Here is a 19,746-nt window from a genome sequence, read left to right as displayed (position 1 = left end):
CGGGGTTGACTTTTTAATTTTGGTTAAAGAACTTAGCTTTATTGTATGGAATCGTTTCCTATAGCTTGTATTGATTGTATTAAGTTGTTTGTGGCTAGATTCGAGTCGTTCGGAGGCTGATTCGAGAGGCAATGGCTTGTTGGAGTTGTGATTTGCTCGGTTTGAGGTAAGTAATACTTCTAAACTTGGTACTGAGGGTATGAATCCCTGGATTTCATGTTACATGATTGGTGTTGAGGTGGTGAACATGCTATGTGACGGACGTGTGTGCATGCACTGTGGTAATTGTGACTCGGTTGTTTCGGTGGTACTATGCAGTTATCAATTCTTGTTGCTATACATGTAACCACTAAGTGTTAGAGTAATTGAGCTGCGATCCATGTTAGAAATCATGCTTAGGCTATATGCTTATTCTGTTGGGGACCCATGAGGTCAATTCTGTTGTTGAGTTATTTGCTTAAATTTCAATTATGTACTCAGTCACATTCATCATTTACTTATCATAACTCAGTCTCTATTATCATTTATTTTTACATCATGTTATTATTGTTTTGGCTGATTGGCAAGAGATTTGTGAGTCCGAGAGAGTGGATAGATTGATGACCGAGTTGGGGACTGAGGGCAAACTTGTGAGTGATATTTATGGAATCGGGCAGCACGCTGCAGCAGGCTTTATTGACACATTTATGGGATCGGGCTGCACGTTGTAGCATGCCATGTTAGCTTATATTAGCACTTGGGCAGGATCCGACCCTCCGGAGTTTGACATACCAGCAGTGAGCATAGGTATCGTTGAGTGTTGAGTGCGAATGCCGAGTGCCAAATGCGAGTGTGAGTGCGAGTGCTGAGTGATTGAGAGTGCTGAGCGGTTAAGCGTGCTGAGTGAGGTTGAATACTCCGAGAGTGTGAGTATATGAGTTTATCATTGTGTTGCATTATAGGTGACATGCATATTAGCATGTATACATAGAGATGTAACATTCCTCATGCAAGCTATACTTGGCACATTTTATTAGTATTGAGCCTAAACTATTGAACTTGTAAGCATGTCTATATTCATGTACTATGTACAAACAAATTATGAAATTTCTCTGAGTTATTACTGTCATTCCCTGTTATATATGTACTGTTATTTTCTGGATTTGGACTGTACCTTTCTGAGCTCGTCACTGCTTTTGGCCCAAGGTTAGTCTTGTTACTTATTGAGTATATTTGGTTAGTTGTACTCATACTACACTCTGCACTTCGTGTGCAGATCCATGTACATCTGGACCCAGTGGTTGCTAGACTTGGAGCAGTACCAGCTTGGAGACTTTTGAGGTAGGTGATATGGCGTCCGCAGACCTCGACTCTCCTTCTTTTCAGTTTATATAGAATTGTTCTATCTTTCTAGATAATTGTATTAGAAGTTTGATTGTGTTGACATTTAGTAGCTCATATACTCGGTGACACCCGAATTTTGGAGATTTTATAGTTGAGTCGCAGTTATTCTTATCGGTATTTATGAGATTTTTCACTGTTAAACATATTATATCATGATTTTAATTTAAAATGCATAGTTATTTTATGATTGTCGGCTTGTCTAGTATTGTGATAGGCGTCATCACGACATGTTGAGATTTGCGTCGTCACAGGTTCTGAACTCAGCTTTTCCGAGAGCAGAAGTGAAAATAATGATAAGGCGATGACAAAGCGATTGAATTGAGAGAAAAATCGTAAAAAAAAGGTTTTGTGTGGAGAATCCTTTCTTCTTTTTTCCTCTCCCTACAATGGCTGTATACCCCTATCTCGGGAAACGAGATCACATGATCAAACTCCTCTTAAATAAAAATAAAAGTGACATTGATGAACCTATAACAACATTCCTTGAATGCAAATATTCTCTGTAATGACTGCTCATTTAATGCTAGCAAATATATTCTCATTGAATGGAGTTCGATAGCAAATCTTTGAACTTCTACTCCCAACTATGTTCCCGTCGGAACTTGCCTAGTGTCGATCACACACGTTATATCCGGTACTAGTTGTTTCTCGACTCATCTTTTGCCTATTTTCGATTTCACATATCATTTTACCATTCGACCACCTGTTATCCACCAATTTTATCTTGTACAGTATACGAAACTGCATGTGTTTTTGACAGACAATAGGGGAATTATTTTGTTATCAGATATGCTTTAGACCGAAGACTTGAACTTCCACAAATATGAAAGAATCTCTGCATAGCATCGGTTCCTGTTCTTTGTCATAACATAATGAAGCTCTCATGGTAGCTTTCTTGGTAGTTTTCTACTTTTTTCTTAATTGCATTGTATTTTTGGCTTATTATCTTAATATTATTTTTTCGGATTTGAATTTCTCTTCACGGGGTGAAATGTCGGATTTACTGTCTTATCATGCTACTTATCCCATTCAAGTTGTACAGAAGATATCAATAAAAAGGTAACTATTCGAGAAAGAATTAGCAGTCAATAACTAATAGTGTTGAATGCAAGAGTCGATAGGGGTGTTGATGCATTTCAATTCTAATGCAACCTTGTATTTGCAAATTTTTAGTTCAATAGATGAGACTGTTGGATGAGTGCCCAAATGTATTGTTAGTAGAGGTGCAAGTAGTCTTTGCTTCTTAAGAAATGTGTCTTGGCTATTCTATTTGTTAGGATCGGGAACCCGGGTAGTGCAGAATTTAGCCAAACAACGGTATAATGACAATAACAAAGACAATGTAAGTTGATAGCAACGACAATTAAAGTAGATAAAGAAGACACAAATTTAACGTGGTTCGGTCAAAGTGACCTACGTCCACAAGCGGAGAGGAGCAATTTACTATAACAATAAGAGTACAAAAGAGAGTACAAAATTAGAGTAAACACTCTAATTAATCCCAAATACCCTAAGAGAATAACCTCACAAGATCACTCCAAAGAAAGGGTTCACACAAGTGCTTCCCAACACTAACTCTCATACAAAATACTCTTAATAAAGGAAGAAAGGAAGAAACAAGAATTGAAGACAAGTCTTGTTGGTGTGTCTAAAATGAACTAATGGCCTTCCCTTTTATAGGCAAAAAAGTCTTGACCTCTTAGGTGTAAAAGAAGAGATACAACTTGTGCAAATGATGTCCAACACACAATGCAATATTTTTGGGTCCCAAAGAATATTGCCAACAAAGTCTACACTTTGCAAAGATGCTTATGCTTATGTGAGATGGACTCCATTTGACAAAATAATGGCCATATTACAAATTTCCACCTTGGCCTAATTTTGGATAATATAGTAAATTTGCTCCTCCTTCTCCGCAAAAGCCCCAATGGGCATATGTCAAAATGTAATGCCATCAAAATCATACAAATTGTGGATCCCAATAAAGTATACAACGAACCAGATCTGTGTGCTTTCATGATCAAACGAGTACCTTGAAAAATTTTCAGAACTCCACCTTCACCAGTGAATTTGCACCCAAGGGATTCTAAAGTGCCTAGAGAGATGTGATTTTTCTTCAACTTAGGAACATATCTAACATCTGTGAGATTTCTCACCACATCATCGTGCATTCTGACCCGAATTGTACCTTTGCCAATAACGTTACAAGTAACATTGTTACCCAATTGGACAACTCCACCTGTAACTGAATCATATATAGAAAATAAGTCCCTGCTAGGACACATATGATATGAACAACCGGAATCTAAAATCCACTCATTGTCTAATCTGAATCTAGTTTCAGTTGCTAAAAATATAGTTCCCTCAATCTTATCAGTTGCTACACTAGCTTCGGCAGTGTCAATATTTTTGTGCTTATTTTTTCTTTGTTTGTGCTTTTCTTTATTTTTCAGTTTATAGCATTCAGAGATATTGTGACCTTTCTTATGACAATAGCGATACTCTAAATTATTGTATCTGGAATTGGAGTCAGATTTGCCCCTAACAAACAAGCCAACTTCCGCTTGAGTTCCACTAGCTTTCCCGGTAATATCACTATCTATCTGTTCTTTTAATTTTAAGATAGATTTAATATCCTTATAAGAGATATTATACTTTGCATAAAGCATAGTATCTCTTATATGCTTAAAAGATGGGGGTAGAGAACAAAGCAGTAACACAGCTTGATCCTCATCTTTAATTTCAGCATCAATATTACTCAAATCTATAAGAATGGAATCAAATATGTCAAGATGAGAGAGAATAGAAGTACCTTCACTCATACGAATTGTATAAAGCTTTTGCTTCAGGTAAAGTCTATTTTCCACCGTCCTCTTCATATATAAGGTTTTTAATTTTTTCCACATGCCTTTAGCTGTGGTTTCTACAGAAACTTCACGTAAAACCTTATTTGAGAGATTTAAAATAATACCTGCTTTTGTCTTTTTGTCTATGATGGTAAACTCCTCATCCGTCATTTTATCCGGCTTCTTCTTCTTTCCTTGCAACACCAAGTCTAAGCCATCCTGAATTAGGATAGCTTCCATCTTTAATTGCCACATTCAGAAGTTTGCTCTTCGATCAAATTTCTCAACATAGGTCTTTGTTAGAGTCATTTTGGCTATTGAAACTAACCCGGTTAGATCCGGCTCTGATACCAATTTGTTAGGATCGGGAACCCGGGTAGTGCGGAATTTAGCCAAACAACGGTATAATGACAATAACAAAGACAATGGAAGTTGATAACAACGACAATTAAAGTAGATAAAGAAGACACAAATTTAACGTGGTTCAGTCAAAGTGACCTATGTCCACAAGCGGAGATGAGTAATTTACTATAACAATAAGAGTACAAAAGAGAGTACAAAATTAGAGTAAACACTCTAATTAATCCCAAATACCCTAAGAGAATAACCTCACAAGATCACTCCAAAGAAAGGGTTCACACAAGTGCTTCCCAACACTAACTCTCATACAAAACACTCTTAATAAAGGAAGAAAGGAAGAAACAAGAATTGAAGACAAGTCTTGTTGGTGTGTCTAAAATGAACTAATGGCCTTCCCTTTTATAGGCAAAAAAGTCTTGACCTCTTAGGTGTAAAAGAAGAGATACAACTTATGCAAATGATGTCCAACACACAATGCAATATTTTTGGGTCCCAAAGAATATTGCCAACAAAGTCTACACTTTGCAAAGATGCTTATGCTTATGTGAGATTGACTCCATTTGACAAAATAATGGCCATATTACACTATTTGTATGTTGAATTTCTGATTTTGAGAATTATGGAAAATACCGCGTTTCATTTATGAGAGTAGTCATGCCATTCCTACAAAATTAGTAGTGCTTAGAGAGATCTCATCCTAATTATCATTTATTTATATGCCCAATTATTGTTACTATAAAAAGGGCAGGCCGAAGCACTAAGCTCCTGTTATACGTATGGTCCGGGGACGAGGCGGATCACACGGGTCAATTGTATACAGTCTTACCCTGTATTTCTGCCAGAGGTTATTTCCACGGAATTATTGTTACTATGTATTGTATTTTTAACGCCACTACTAATCCTTAAGCATTTTAGAAAGCTACCATTATAAAAGATATATGCCTGCACATTCAGTGATCATCAAGATCGGGTAAGTGGACTTGGAATGGAGATAATTGTCAATTTTTCTATCGTCAAAGATTCCGCAAATAATTCTAATGAAAAGATTTGTATGTGTGATTTAATCAATTAAAAAATTTAGTATTATGTGCGTAAAACATAAAATTTATTTTTATACGATTAATTTATAAAAGTATCATTTATCACTTTACTTAAGTTTTTGCAAAGCGCATATAACTTCACTAGTATATTATAGACAAATGTCATTTTTATCTGATGTGTCTAGTTTTTTCTAAAAGTATGATATAATTTCATTAATTAATTCGAAATTAGAAAATGATAAGGTCATTATCATTTAGGTTGGAAAAAATAAAAATGGCTCCTCAAGTTATGTCTAACCAAACCCAATCCTCACATAAGTTTTCAACTAAAAACCAAAAGGATTTATAAAAAACAAAAAAACCAACTGACATTTGATTAGAATACAAATCCAAATCCATCACACATATACAGGAGTCAAACTGACAGTTGATTAGAATACAAAATCAATTTCATTTATGTGGATGCCAAAATGGATAGGTCAAAGTTGGTTTGCTTTGTCGTATTGAGTTAGGTGTTGGATGCTGAGTCATATAAGAGTAGGCAACGACTCATTGATATCAGACCATCCCTCGCCCACACATAACCGGTCGCCCTCCTGCGCTATGGTGTTTGGGCAATTAAATTAAATTAAACAGGGAGTTCTGCAAAAGATTTTGTTGGTTGTTTGTAAAACAAAAACCGACCAAAGTTAATTAGGATTAGTATCTTAATAAATTGTGAAGAAATAAATTATTTTGTAATACGTCTAGCTAGAATCACTTTGCTTGATCTAATGTTACGACCCAGACGGTTCTCTTGTGTATCGTAGCCTCATTCCCCCTATTTATTGCTTATTCTATATTCACTTGTAGTTACGTAACTTGCCGGGCTGGTTGGTTTAGTTTCGGAGTGAGTTGCGACACTTAGTCTCAAGGTTGGAAGCTTAAGTTGAAAGAGTTGACTCGATGCTGACTTTCGTGTAAACAACTCCGGAATGGAGTTTTGATGGTTCTGATAGCATCGTATGGTAATTTTAGACTTAACCTGTAATGATCCGGCCGGTCGTTTTGAGTATTACAACCCCGTTCCCTCCATTTATTGCTTAATCTGTGTTCATTTATGGTTATGTGACTTGCCGAGGTGGTTGGTTTGGTTCCGGGGATGTTTCGGAATGAATTGGGATATTAGTCCTAAGGTTGGAAGCCTAAGTTGAAAGAGTTGACCGGATATTGACTTATGTGTAAATGACTTCAGAATAGAGTTTTTATGGTTCTGATAGCTCCGAATAGTGATTTTTGGAATTAGGAGTGTGTTCGGATATAGATTCGGAGGTCCGTAGGTGATTTTGGCTTGAATTGGCGAACGTTGGAAGAGTTGAGAGGTTTGACCAATATTTGACTTTGTGATTACGGTCTCAGATTTTGGTTCCTGAAGTTGGAATAGGTCCGTTGTGTCAATTATGACTTGTGTGAAAAATTTGGGGTCAATCGGAGTTTGTTTGATAAGTTTCGGTATCGATTGTAGAAATTGTAAATTTCTTGAATATGGGTGTGATTCGTATTTTTAAAGTTGTCTGATGTAATTTGATGTCTCGACTAAGTTTGTATCGTGTTTTAGGACTTATTGGTATGTTTAGTTGAGGTCCCGGGGGCCTCGGGTGGATTTCGAATAGTTAACGGATCGAAATTTGACTTAGGAGATAAGCTGAAGTGCTTCAGGTCTGGTGTCATCGCACCTGCAGAAGAATTGGCCGTAGGTACGGAGCTACAAAAGCGGCTAGGTGCGCGCACGTGCGAAAAGGGAGAAGGCAGTTGGGAAGCATAGGTGGGGAGGAGAAATCCGCAGAAGCGGACGCGTTCCTGCGCGAAGTGTTCCGCAGAAGTGGCTGGCGATCGCAGAGCGATGGTTTTATATGCAAATGCGGACCCGCAAGTGAGAAGAGAGGACCGCAGTGCGTTAGGTCGAGTGTCTAGTGTTCTTCGTAGAAGCGGACGTGCAACCGCAGGAGCGGTTTCGTAGATGCGAAATTCTTGGCCTACAGGTGCGGTTTCGCTGACAGAAGTGTTATAAACGAGGGTTAGAGTAATTTCTTCATTTTTGAACTTTGGGAGCTCGGGTTGAAGTGATTTTTGAAGAGGTTTTCGCAAGATTTCAAGAGGTAAACAACTTTTAGTCATTTTTTTCTATTAATATTGATTACCCATTTAATTGCCACCATAGATTTGGTGTTTTTGAAGTGCAAAAATTGGGGATTTGTGACCCATGTATTAGAGAATAATAATTGGAGATTTGAGTGACGATTTGAAGTCGGAATTGAGAAATTTTGGTATGGTTGGACTCGTGGTTGAATGGGTGTTCGAATTTTATTAATTATGTCACCGAGACGTGGGCCTGGGGTTGACTTTGAGTTGACATTTTTACTTTTGTTAAAGAACTTAGCTTTAACATATGGAATTGATTCCTATAGCCCGTGTTGATTGTATTGAGTTTTTGTGGCTAGATTCAAGTCGCTCGGAGGCCGATTCGCGAGGTAATGGCTTGTTGGAGTAGAGATTTGTGCGGTTTGAGGTAAGTAACACTTCTTAAACTTTATTCTGAGGGTATGAATCCCAGAAATACATGTTATATGGTTGGTGTTGAGCTGATGCATGCTAAGTGACGGGCATGTGGGCGTGTACCGTGGTAATTGTGACCCGGTCAATTTCGTGGTACTATGTAGTCATCAAATGGTGTTGCTATTCATGTCATCCCTATGTGTTAGAGTAATTGAGCTGCAATCCATATTAGAAATCATGTTTAGGCTATATGCTTATCCAGTTGAGACCCACTGGGGTCATTGCTGTTGTTGAATTATTTTCTTAAATGGCAATTTTGTACTCAGTCATATCTATCATTTGCATATCATATCTCAGTCTTTGTTACTATTTATTGTTGTATCATATATCATTGTTTGGGCTGATGAGTTGGGGCCTGAGAGCCGTGTTATGAGAGAGGTTGTGGATCGGGCAGCACGCTGCAGCAAGCTTTCTTGGCTTTATATACATTATTATTATATTGATCGGGCTGCACACCGTAGCGGCCTTTTAGGCTTTATTATTATGGGATCGGGCTGCATGCCGCAGCAGTGAGCGCAGGTACCGTACAATGCTGAGTGACTAAGTGTGATGAGCGAGAATTGAGACATTCAGATTGAGTACTCTGAGAGTGTGAGTACGTGAGGTTTTCATTGTGATGCATCACTTGCAACATGCACATTGACATGTAGATATAGAGATGTAACATTACTCATAACAGTCATACTTGGTATATTTTATCTGCATTAAGCTTAAACTGTTAAACTTTAAAGCATGTCTACATTCCTGTACGGTGTACCAACATATTATGAGTTTCTCTGAGATATTACTGTCATATTTCCTGTCATACTTTTACGGTTATATATCATGATTTGGACTGTAATTAACTGAGCTCGTCACTACTTCCAGCCCAAGGTTAGTCTTGTTAATTATTGAGTATATTAGGTCGGTTGTATTCATACTACACTCTGCACTTCGTGTGCAGATCCAGGTATTTCTGGGCACGGTGGTTGCTTGTAACACCCCGAAAAATTTCGAAGTATATGAGCGCTAGTAAGAAAGGTTATATGCGCTAATTATATTATTTTGTGTGTAGACAAGGACTATTATATGAATGATGTCAATTGATCATGATAATGTATGTATGAAGTGTATTAATAATGGTTTATGGTCTAAGAAGAGCCCCAAGGCTAAGGCAAGTTGAAAATTTCATGATAGAATAAAGTTTCAAGTGAGTTCGCACAAGACCTAATTTTAAACGAGCATAACTCTCTAAATATGAAGAATTATATGTGTAGTACCTATCAAATTAAAGGCCTTTGAGTCTAGTTTCCAACGCTTCAAACCGTTCATCGTTTGGATATTCCTACAAGAAGTTATGACAAAATTACCAAAGGCTGACAGAATGCGATTCTGCGAACAATTATGCGACCATTATGCGATCGTAAACTGCCCAGTTTTGGGCACGGAATTGTGCGACCATTATGCGACCCGCACACCAATTGTGCCGTCCATTGTACGACCGCATAGCTGAGTTCGGAGGGTTAATTTTCCTCTTTTCATAACCCGACCCCATTTTGATAAATAGGCTTTGGGGCTTATTTTGGGGTGTTTTTCTGAGGGTTTTAGAGAGAGGTAAGAGCATTTTAGAGAGAGAAGGAGGGAACCTAACATTATAATCATCCAATCTTGCACCAATCTTCAAGAATCAAGGAAGCTAATCACAAGAGGTAAGATTCAAACCCTTAATCTTCGAGTTTGGAGTAAAAGATTGGTGATTGGGAGTATGATTCTTGGGTGTAAGAGTATTATGTATATATGCTTGTACCAATAAAGTTTGTGGAAAGATTGTTGAGCTCAAATAAGTAAAGATTGAGTTATGAAGTGGAGGAAATCTTGTAGAAGAACCTAGTAGTTAAATTTGCACACCTAGTGTTTGATAAAATGCTCAAACGAGCTGAGATCATGAATATCTTCCTAATTATGGTTCAATTTTGTTATGTCTCAAAATAGATTGGGATTGCTAGAATTTTCGGAACGTTGTAGTAATTTAAGAAAAGCTCAAAGCGAGGTATGTTGTCTAAACTTCTTTCATAGAATTGAATTCCATGATGCTCTTGTAAGTCCCGAGTTATTCTTTATAAATCAATTATTCCAAATAAGCTTTGTGTTGAAAGGTATATATTCAAAATGTATTTAGGATACTCTTATCATATGATGTTATCTTTCGGGAATATGTTCAAAGCATGAGTTGGGTATAAAAATATTATGATTCCAAGTAGCGTTTCAAGTGAAGGCTTTTATGCCAAATTGTGTAAGAAGTCTCAATGTACATAAGACTCTTATTTGCTCATAGGTGTACTAAAAGTCATGATTTGAGATTCTTTGTTGTCGATAATTTATAAAGATGCTTGAAAGTGAAAGTAGTGAGTTGGGGATATAAGCTGTAGACACCGTGCCAATAATGAAAGTTATGATTGTGGCCAATAGAGCCAATGAAAATGAAATGATGTGTGAAATATGATGATGAGTATTGAAAGTAATGAAATGAAAGTATGGAATATATGATACGGCCACCGTGCCATGAATGAAGAATAATATGTATGGCAAAAAGGGAACCAATGAAATAATGATGTTGTATGTAATTGAAAGTACTAATGAAGTGATAGTATGAAGATGAAATATGGTTGTTCACCTAAATGAGAATTATGAGGTGTTGTATGTCTCAATGGTTTCAACTATAGTTGTATTCTTCTGAAATAATATATGCAAATAACTTCGATGTTAAGTCCTCAAGAATCATGAACTTAGCTAATGACCTCAAGATGTCAAGTGAGTGAATAACGAGATGGAAGGGAGATGTCCTATGCTAAATGACGATGAACCTTAAGAAAGGAAATTTGGCTTATGTGCCATTGAAATTGACTTATTGATTCACCATGCATGTGCTAATGTAATGTACTATGTTTCTCCATGATGGGCATGAACATGAAGTGTTCCAATGATCCGGGAACTTACGACCTTAATGTAATATTAATCATGTCGCTTTGAGTTTATACATGGTTATATGCATAATGATGTGTTATGAACCCTATAGACGGTCTATGAAACACATAGGTATATCGTGTTATGAAATCTTATGGACGATCTATGAAACGCATAGGTATATTGTGTTATCAAACCCTATGGACGGTCTATGAAACACATAGGTATATCGTGTTATGAAATCCTATGGACGGTTTATGAAACACAAAGGTATATTGTGTTATCAAATCCTGTGGACGGTCTATGAAACGCATAGGTGTATAATATGATATGTGACCATTATGAACGGTCTATGAAATGCATAGGTGTATAATATGATATGTGAATACTGTGAACGGTCTATGAAACGCACTGGTGTATTATGTAAGTAAACACTGTGAACGGTCTATGAAATATACAGGTGTATCGTATGGTATATGTGAATCCTGTGTATGGTCTATAAAATGCATATGTGTATAATATGGTAAGTAAACACTGTGAACGATCTATGAAACGTACAGGTGTATTGTGTAAGTAAACACTATGAACGGTCTATGAAATGCACATGTGTATCGTACGGTATATGTGAATCCTATGAATGGTCTATGAAACGTATAGGTGTATTATGTATGAATTCCTATGAACGGTCTATGAAACGCATAGGTGTATAATATGATATGTGAACACTAGGGACGGTCTATGAAATGCATAGGGGTAAGATAAGAGAGGGATATGGACGGTCAAGTAAGATGCATTGTCAACGCAGACATTATGAGCCATTTTCATTGGCCTTGTTTATACATGTTGTTTCAATTACTTTATATTATGTGTTTCGCGTATAGATCATATGGCTCAGTTGACCCTAAAAGAAGTTTAGAATGATGCAAGTATAATAAGGCTTGATATTTCAACCTACGCGATGTTTTGTAGTCTTTTGATGTACTTTAATGAAAGAAATATGAAATGCTATGATTGATATAAAAACAAAGGGTTTGATGTCTCGAATAAGACAACCTAGCCGATCGGCTCGTGATCGGACTCCGTGTTGAGAGGACGGTGGTATTGGTATTGTGAATAATGGTATTGTGAACAATGGTATATTGGTGCTAAGACTCACTAATCTGAAATTATGGGAATTTATGTGACACTTGATTTTTTGGTATTGTTCGAGACTTTTATTGATTTTGTGATTATTCCTCCATGTAATATTAATTATTCTATTGAGAGGGTGTTTAGTTATACATGCTAGTACTATTCGACAGTACTAACGTCGCTTTTGCCGGGGGCGCTGCGTCTTTTAATGGATGCATATATACTTTTACAGGATGATATGGATCTTTGGTAGGGATCTTCTGTGCATCAGATTATAGTGAGCCTGCTACAATTCCAGTGGGCACTCGGGTCTAGTTGGTATTATGTACTTAGGTATCTAATGTCATAGAAGCTCCATGTACACTGTGGGTCATGTACTTAAGTTTTGAGTTTCGTCATGTATTTATGTTCACAAATATTTATGAAGCTATGTACCCATCACGAGTGAAAAAGAAAAGAAAAATATTTATGGGCCATTGAGCCAAATGTATTCAATATGAAAGTCATGATCTAATTATGCTTTGATAAATCATGTATGAGTTATGATGAAAGGTTAATGTAAATTAGGCTTGCTCGACTGGGTTTACTCGGTTGAGCACTGGTCGCGCTCCTTGGTTTGGGGCATGACAAACTTGGTATCAAAGCATGGTTAAGGAGTCCTAAGGTGTCATGGAGCTGTGTCAGTAGAGTCCCTCTTATCGGTGTGTTGCCGGCCACACTTATAATAGGGAGGCTACAACGACATTTAGGAAATATTTCTCTTCTTCTATCCTCGATCGTGCGTTAATGTTCCAAGTTAGTCTCAGAGTTCCCTTGTTAATACCAAGGAATGTAGCACATCGTGCTATGAAATGAGAAAGGCATAAGGATTAAAGGAATGACGCACATGACAGTCATAATGTGTGAGGAACCCAATTGTGCTCGTAATGGACAAAGAAAAAGCCAATGATATGACCAAAGGTAAGAAAGATCATAAAATTGGCCTCGAGAGTCATAGTTGTTGATTTCATATATATATGGTGCAAAGTGGTATTATCTATATGTTGTTTAGGATTGATTTCTGGGATTCTCTGACAGGTGGATAGACCTAGTTACAGGGGAAACTCTGCCGAAATATTTAAGAATTTATAAAGATAGCCAAGTTTTAAGGGCCCTAAGTAAGTTGAGATTTTGGATAGGAAGTATAAGACCCATGTAGTCATAAGTGCCTATGTATAACGGTTGGAGGTAAAATTATGGTAACTCTATTCTTAGAAGGGACTTGAAAAACATTCGAGGATGAATGTTCTTAAGTGGGGGAGAATGTAACACCCCGAAAAATTTCGAAGTACTTGAGCGCTAGTAAGAAAGTTGATGTGCGCTAATTATATTATTTTGTGTGTAGATAAGGACTATTATATGAATGATATCAATTTATCATGATAACATATATATGAAGTGTATTAATAATGGTTTATGGTCTAAGAAGAGCCCCAAGGCTAAGGCAAGTTGAAAATTTCATGATAGAATAAAGTTTCAAGTGAGTTCGCACAAGACCTAACTTCAAACGAGCATACCTCTCTAAATATGAAGAATTATATAGTGTAGTACCTATCAAATTAAATGTCTTTGAGTATAGTTTCCAATGCTTCAAATCGTTCATCATTTGGATATTCCTACAAGAAGTTATGACCAAATTACCAAAGGCTGATAGAATGCGATTCTGCGAACAATTATGCGACCATTATGCGATCGCAAAATGGTTATGCGACCATAAACTGGTCGCAAACTGGTCCAAGCAACGCCTGGCCTAAGGTCAACTCCATCTCGCATTAAGCCTGACCTCGTGATGCTCCAGGCATGCGTCAAGCCTGGCCCCGCGAGGTCAGTCGCTTGGTGTCCCTCTGTTCACAAATTAAAATTACTCCTATCCGGAATTTGACTTGGGGACCTCGAATCTAACATATAAATACTCTTAAATGAGTTAAGGAAGGGTTTGACATTATTTGTAGGCAAAAACACATTGTGGAATAACTTTGGAGGGGAAAACATAGAGTTCTTCATCCTTTCAACATTTCTTTGTAATTTGTTTATGCAAAATACATGGAAAATTGTAAGTGCCAACACGAGTGGCTAAGAACTCTTGTTTCTAAGGTTGTGGTTGACATTATTATTGACGTTTATTAATTATATCTTCATTAAATCGAATTATTTATTAATTACATCTTCATTAAATCGAATTATCATTATTTTTGACGTTTATTATAGCTACCAATTCACCCTACTATCTATGTTATGCCTGGGAAAGGCATGTTTAAATTAGATAAGAGTTAAAGAAAGCTTGTTTCTGAACCCGTGGCTTGGGGAACAATTTTGCGGTTAGGATAGGAAAATACCTAACAAACTTGCTTAGTTTAATGTCGTATTATATTCGTTCATGATAGATTCAATACCATAGAAATATAAAATTGATATATTTTGAGTAGACAAATAGTATTGTGGAAATATGCTAGTAACATAAACGATCCGTCAATTAGTCATAAAAATTTATTGGTTCCCCAAGTACATGCAAGTATACATGGCCGTCAAGTAATAAGGTAATTCGAAAGTCGGATGTTGATCCCACAGAGACTTAGAATGATTGTTAACTAGGCTAATTCAAATCATTTAACTATAAAAAATAATCAAGAGGGACACCGGATGCCTGACCTAGTGGGGTTAGGCTTGATGCGCACTTGGAACCTCGTGAGGCCAGGCTCAAAACGAGATGGAGTTGGCCTTAGGCCAGGCATCGCCTGGTCTGGCTACTCTGTGCTTTCTTGCTCTTTTCTTGCAGTTTCGTCATGCTTTTGTGCAATCTTCACTCATCTTTGTATTCCAACAATCCTACATATAAAATAACATAATTAAGCTCAAATATCGCACAATTAGTCACTAAACTAGAAAAATGTAAGACGAGTAATGTACTAGAAATACAGAATTATGACCAAACATCACTACCCCACACTTAAATGTTGTTCGTCCTCGAGTCCACCAACAATTCACACCAAACTTGAGCACTTTTTTTTAACACCTCCGAAGCAAACCACACCTATGACAATGGTTGATAACAACAATTAAACTTTAGCATATGCTTTCATCATACACTTCTCTTTAACTTACGCCATACTTAGAATATTTATTCAATACAAGGACAACATGCCCATAACAATCCTAGCATCAAAATCCAACTCAATGTTACAATGCAATCATGGCTTGATTACCTAACATCGACGAGAAGTCTAATAACGTAATCTATCCATCATGAAATCATGTTCCCTAAAAACAAAATCGATAAGAGTTAGTAGATTCCACACATTTGAATCTCATGATCAAATATAGTTTAAGAACTCACATATATCAAAGAAATCTCTCACCATAGACTTGCCCATTATGTAATACTCCACTAACGTAGACTCACTCGATCTAAAATCAATTAGAACTTTTTTATGGTTGTAATGTAGGCTAAGGAACGGGTAGAATATATTTAGAAATAGTGACTAACCCTCCTAAGCACTTTAACACATAAAAAAATTAACTTTAAGCGCAAATTCTTCAATCCCAACTTTCAACTCTACAACTAAAATCTCCCTAATAATATTACATGTTTCTTTAAGCACTATCTTAATTCATACCTCACTTGCAAGAACAAGACATTAATTTATTCATCTACATATTCTTTTTTTCTCTTTTTTTCTACTTTTTTTCTTTTGTATTTTCTCTCTTCTTTACAATTTTCGCTAGTGGTGTATTCCTTTAAAAAACAAGTGCAACTTTTTTCCTTCATTGGTTTCACTCAAAAGCCACCTAAGTTCCTTCCTTACTTTTTCCAGCGTTCATTTTACAATTACAGTACCTTAAAAGATAAAATGATCAAAATAAGGTCACTTTAGAACAAAAGGGATATCGGCATGTAATGTTGGTGGCATTTAAAAGTATATAAGCTTAGGGGCATGTCCGAATTGTGGTTTGGAGGTCTGTAGCTCATTTATGCTTAAAATGGCGAAAGTCAAATTTTTGGATATTTTGACCGGAAGTGGACTTTTTGATATCGGGGTCGGAATGCGATTCCGAGAGTTGGAACAACTCCGTTATATTATTTGGGACTTGCCTGCAAAATTTGACGTCATTCCGGGTTGGTTTGATAGGTTTCGGCACAAGTTTTCGAAGTTGGAAGTTTTGGAAGTTCATAAGTTCGATTCATGGTACGATTCATAGTTTTGACGTTGTTTGATATGATTTGAGACCTCGAGCGAGTCCGGGGTAGGTTATGGATCTTGTTTGTGTGTTTAGATGGGGTCTCGATGGCCTCGGGTGTGTTCCGGATGGGTTATAGGTCATTTTCCCCTATTTTTGAACTGCTGGTTCTGGTGTTTGTTGTCCTTCTTCGCGATCGCGAAGCTCCTATCGCATTCGTGAAGTGTCTCTGCTGACCGCCTCAATTTCCTTCTTAGCATTCGCGTGATTCCATTAGCGATCACAAAGGTCTGCTTTTCCCTTATTCGCGTTCGCACCAGTCTCTTTGCGTTCGCGTAGCTCAATTCCTGGGCCATCAATTTCCTTATTCGCGATCACATATGTTTGTTCGCGATCGCATAGCACTAATTCGGGCAGTAATTATTTTCTTTTTCGCGTTCGCGAGCTTATCTTCACGTTTGCGAAGCACAACTGGGCAGCTTCCATTTTTCTTCTTCGCGAATGCGAGCCTTTCTCCACGTTCGCGATGCTTTCAGACCTGGGCAGAATATAAGTTTTCCAAATCGAGGGTTAGGCCATTTTTATCATATTTTGACTTGTAGAGCTCGATTTTGAGCGATACTTTGTGGGGTTTTCAAGCAAATCGATTGGGTAAGTGTTCTTCACCTAGAATTTATTATATTCCATGATTTTATCTTTATTTTTATTATTTAATTTGTGCTTTGAGTTGAGAAAAATGGAGGTTTTGAAGAGAATTTCAAAATAAAAAATCATGTTTTGAGGGAAGAATTGGTATCGGAATTTAATAGTTTTAGTATGGTTGAACTCGTATCGGAACGAGGGTTTGGGTTTTGTGAAATTTGTCGAGTTCCGAAGTGCGGGCTCGGGGGTCGACTTTTGGACCGATATTTAGATTTTGATAAAGGTTGAGGCTTTATGGTCCTGAATAATTCCTTATGAGTTTTATTTGTGCTTTGAAGTTATTTTGGTTAGATTTGAGCCGTCCGGAGGTCTTTTCGCCTGAGAAGTTTATTTTTAAGTATCGGTCTGTCTTCTTTGAGGAAAGTATCTTGCCTAACCTCGTGTGGAGGATTTTCCCTTAGGATTTGAGTCTTCTATGTTGATTGTAGTCCATGTACGTGAGGTGACGAGTGCGTGCTCAGACTTATTTGTGGAAAGTTGGCCTTTTAGGGTGTTAGGTCCCTATATTCACTGAGTATGAAGTTGTTCTTGATATGATTAAGTTCCTATTTACTAATTTCACCTCTACATGCTTTAATTTGAATTAATTGCTTCAGGATTTCACTCTTATTGCCTATTTGACTCTTATTTGGCTTAATTGAAGATTTTACCTTTTCCATTGTCATGCTATCTTTTCATAACTGCTTATCTTTATTTGAAATTATTATTATCTCATCCCATAATTGTTCAGTCTTAATTAAGGTTATGATTATCTTTACGTTGTTTATCCTTAATTGAATTGTTGAATATCCTTCGTAATTTCTCAACCTTAAAAGAAGTTTAGATATCCTATATCTTAGTCGACTTGTTTCATTTGGAATTATTTGACTCGTGTTAGCTTCCCTATTGTTGAAATGTATATTGTGGGATCATTGCTACATATTAGTTTTCCCTTGCTGAGATGTTCTCTTTACGCCTAGCATTCTTTACTGTGGTTATTCCTTATGAATTGGTTCTACCTTTTCTTGTGACTTAAAGTTCTTGAGTTGATTTACTTGTCGTACTTTGTATTATTGCCATTGTTGCTGTTGTACTTTTTGTGGTAATGCACAGGGTTTCTGTCGTGTGGTTGTTGTTATTGTGATGCACGAGTTTCTGCCGTGCGGTTGTGGTTATTGTGATGCACGAGGTTTCTGCCGTGCGGTTATTGTTATGGGGTTGCACGAGGTTTTTGTCGTGCTATTGTTACTATTGATATTTGCACATGCGGCATGACAAGGCAGAATATATATATATATATATATATATATATATATATATATATATATATATATATATATGTGTGTGTGTGTGTGTGTGTGTGTGTGTGTGTGTGTGTGTGGGGGGGGAGTTGCGCATGTGGCGAGACAAGGTGAGAATATTGTTATACACGTGTGGCGAGACAAGGCAGGCACTTACTTTATTATTACACACGTGGCGAGACAAGGTAGGTTGTGTCAGGGAGTGATTTGTGATGGCCTGGGGGCATTCTTGTTATTGATATTTGTGTAGTGGTACACTTACCTGTGTGAGCTTTATTTTGTGAAAGTTGTGAGAAAATATTCTACGTGTTGTCCGTTCCTTTTCCTTATGCTTATTTCCTGGTATGGACTATGTTAGGACACTTGCACAAGCATACACGTAGTTAAGTACTCTTATCGGATAAGAGGTGTTCTTGATAGTGTTGAGCATAGATGCTCACCGTTGTTTACTTGCCTTCTATGTGAGACTAGCTCTATTGGCACGTGAGTTGTCAGTACAGTTATGAGATGTTGTGAGGGCACATGATGCCAAGTGTTAGGGTTCAGGTATTGAGACCCATGAGTTATGATTGTCTGAGGTTCGGTACCTCGTGGAGTTGATGACTAAAACCTAATGTAAAAGCGGTTGTAGTTGTTGAGTTATTACTTGTCCTTGTTGTATTTGTGATTCCGGATTTAGGTTGTGTTTCATTCATTTTTCTGTGTCATTTTTATGGCATTCCGCTGATACTTGTTGTTTCCTTTCTTATTGCCATTACTGTATTGTGAGCCATATTGTATAGTCTTTATGTAGATATCATATTTCTGCTGTTCATATACTTTTACTTTTTCAGTTTATTAGACCAGTGGGTGTCTTGACTGTTCTTCATCACTACTCCAACGAGGTTAGTCTTGATACTTACTGGGCACCGCTGTGGTGTGCTCATTCTACACTTGTGCACATTTTTGTGTAGATCCAGGTATTGTTCGTTAGTAGCTGTGCGGGTCGTTGCCGTGGAGACTCAAGGTAAACCTACTGCTGCATTCGCAGGCTTCAGAGTCACATTCAAGTTTTCGTTTCGCACTATTATTCTTATTTCTGGACAGTTGTATTTAGAAATTTTCTAGCAAACACTCTGTAGAGCTTATGACTTGTACTACCGATTTTGGGAATTATAAATTTTCTTATAAATAATTCCATTTCAAGTTGTTAGATGTTATTTATTATGGTTGTTATTCAGTAAATGTTAGGCTTACCTAGTCCCTTAAGAC

Source organism: Nicotiana tomentosiformis, chromosome 10, assembly GCF_000390325.3.
Source record: "Nicotiana tomentosiformis chromosome 10, ASM39032v3, whole genome shotgun sequence".
In the NCBI taxonomy this organism is placed as follows: domain Eukaryota; kingdom Viridiplantae; phylum Streptophyta; class Magnoliopsida; order Solanales; family Solanaceae; genus Nicotiana; species Nicotiana tomentosiformis.
Note: the sequence above shows the minus strand (reverse complement) of the source record.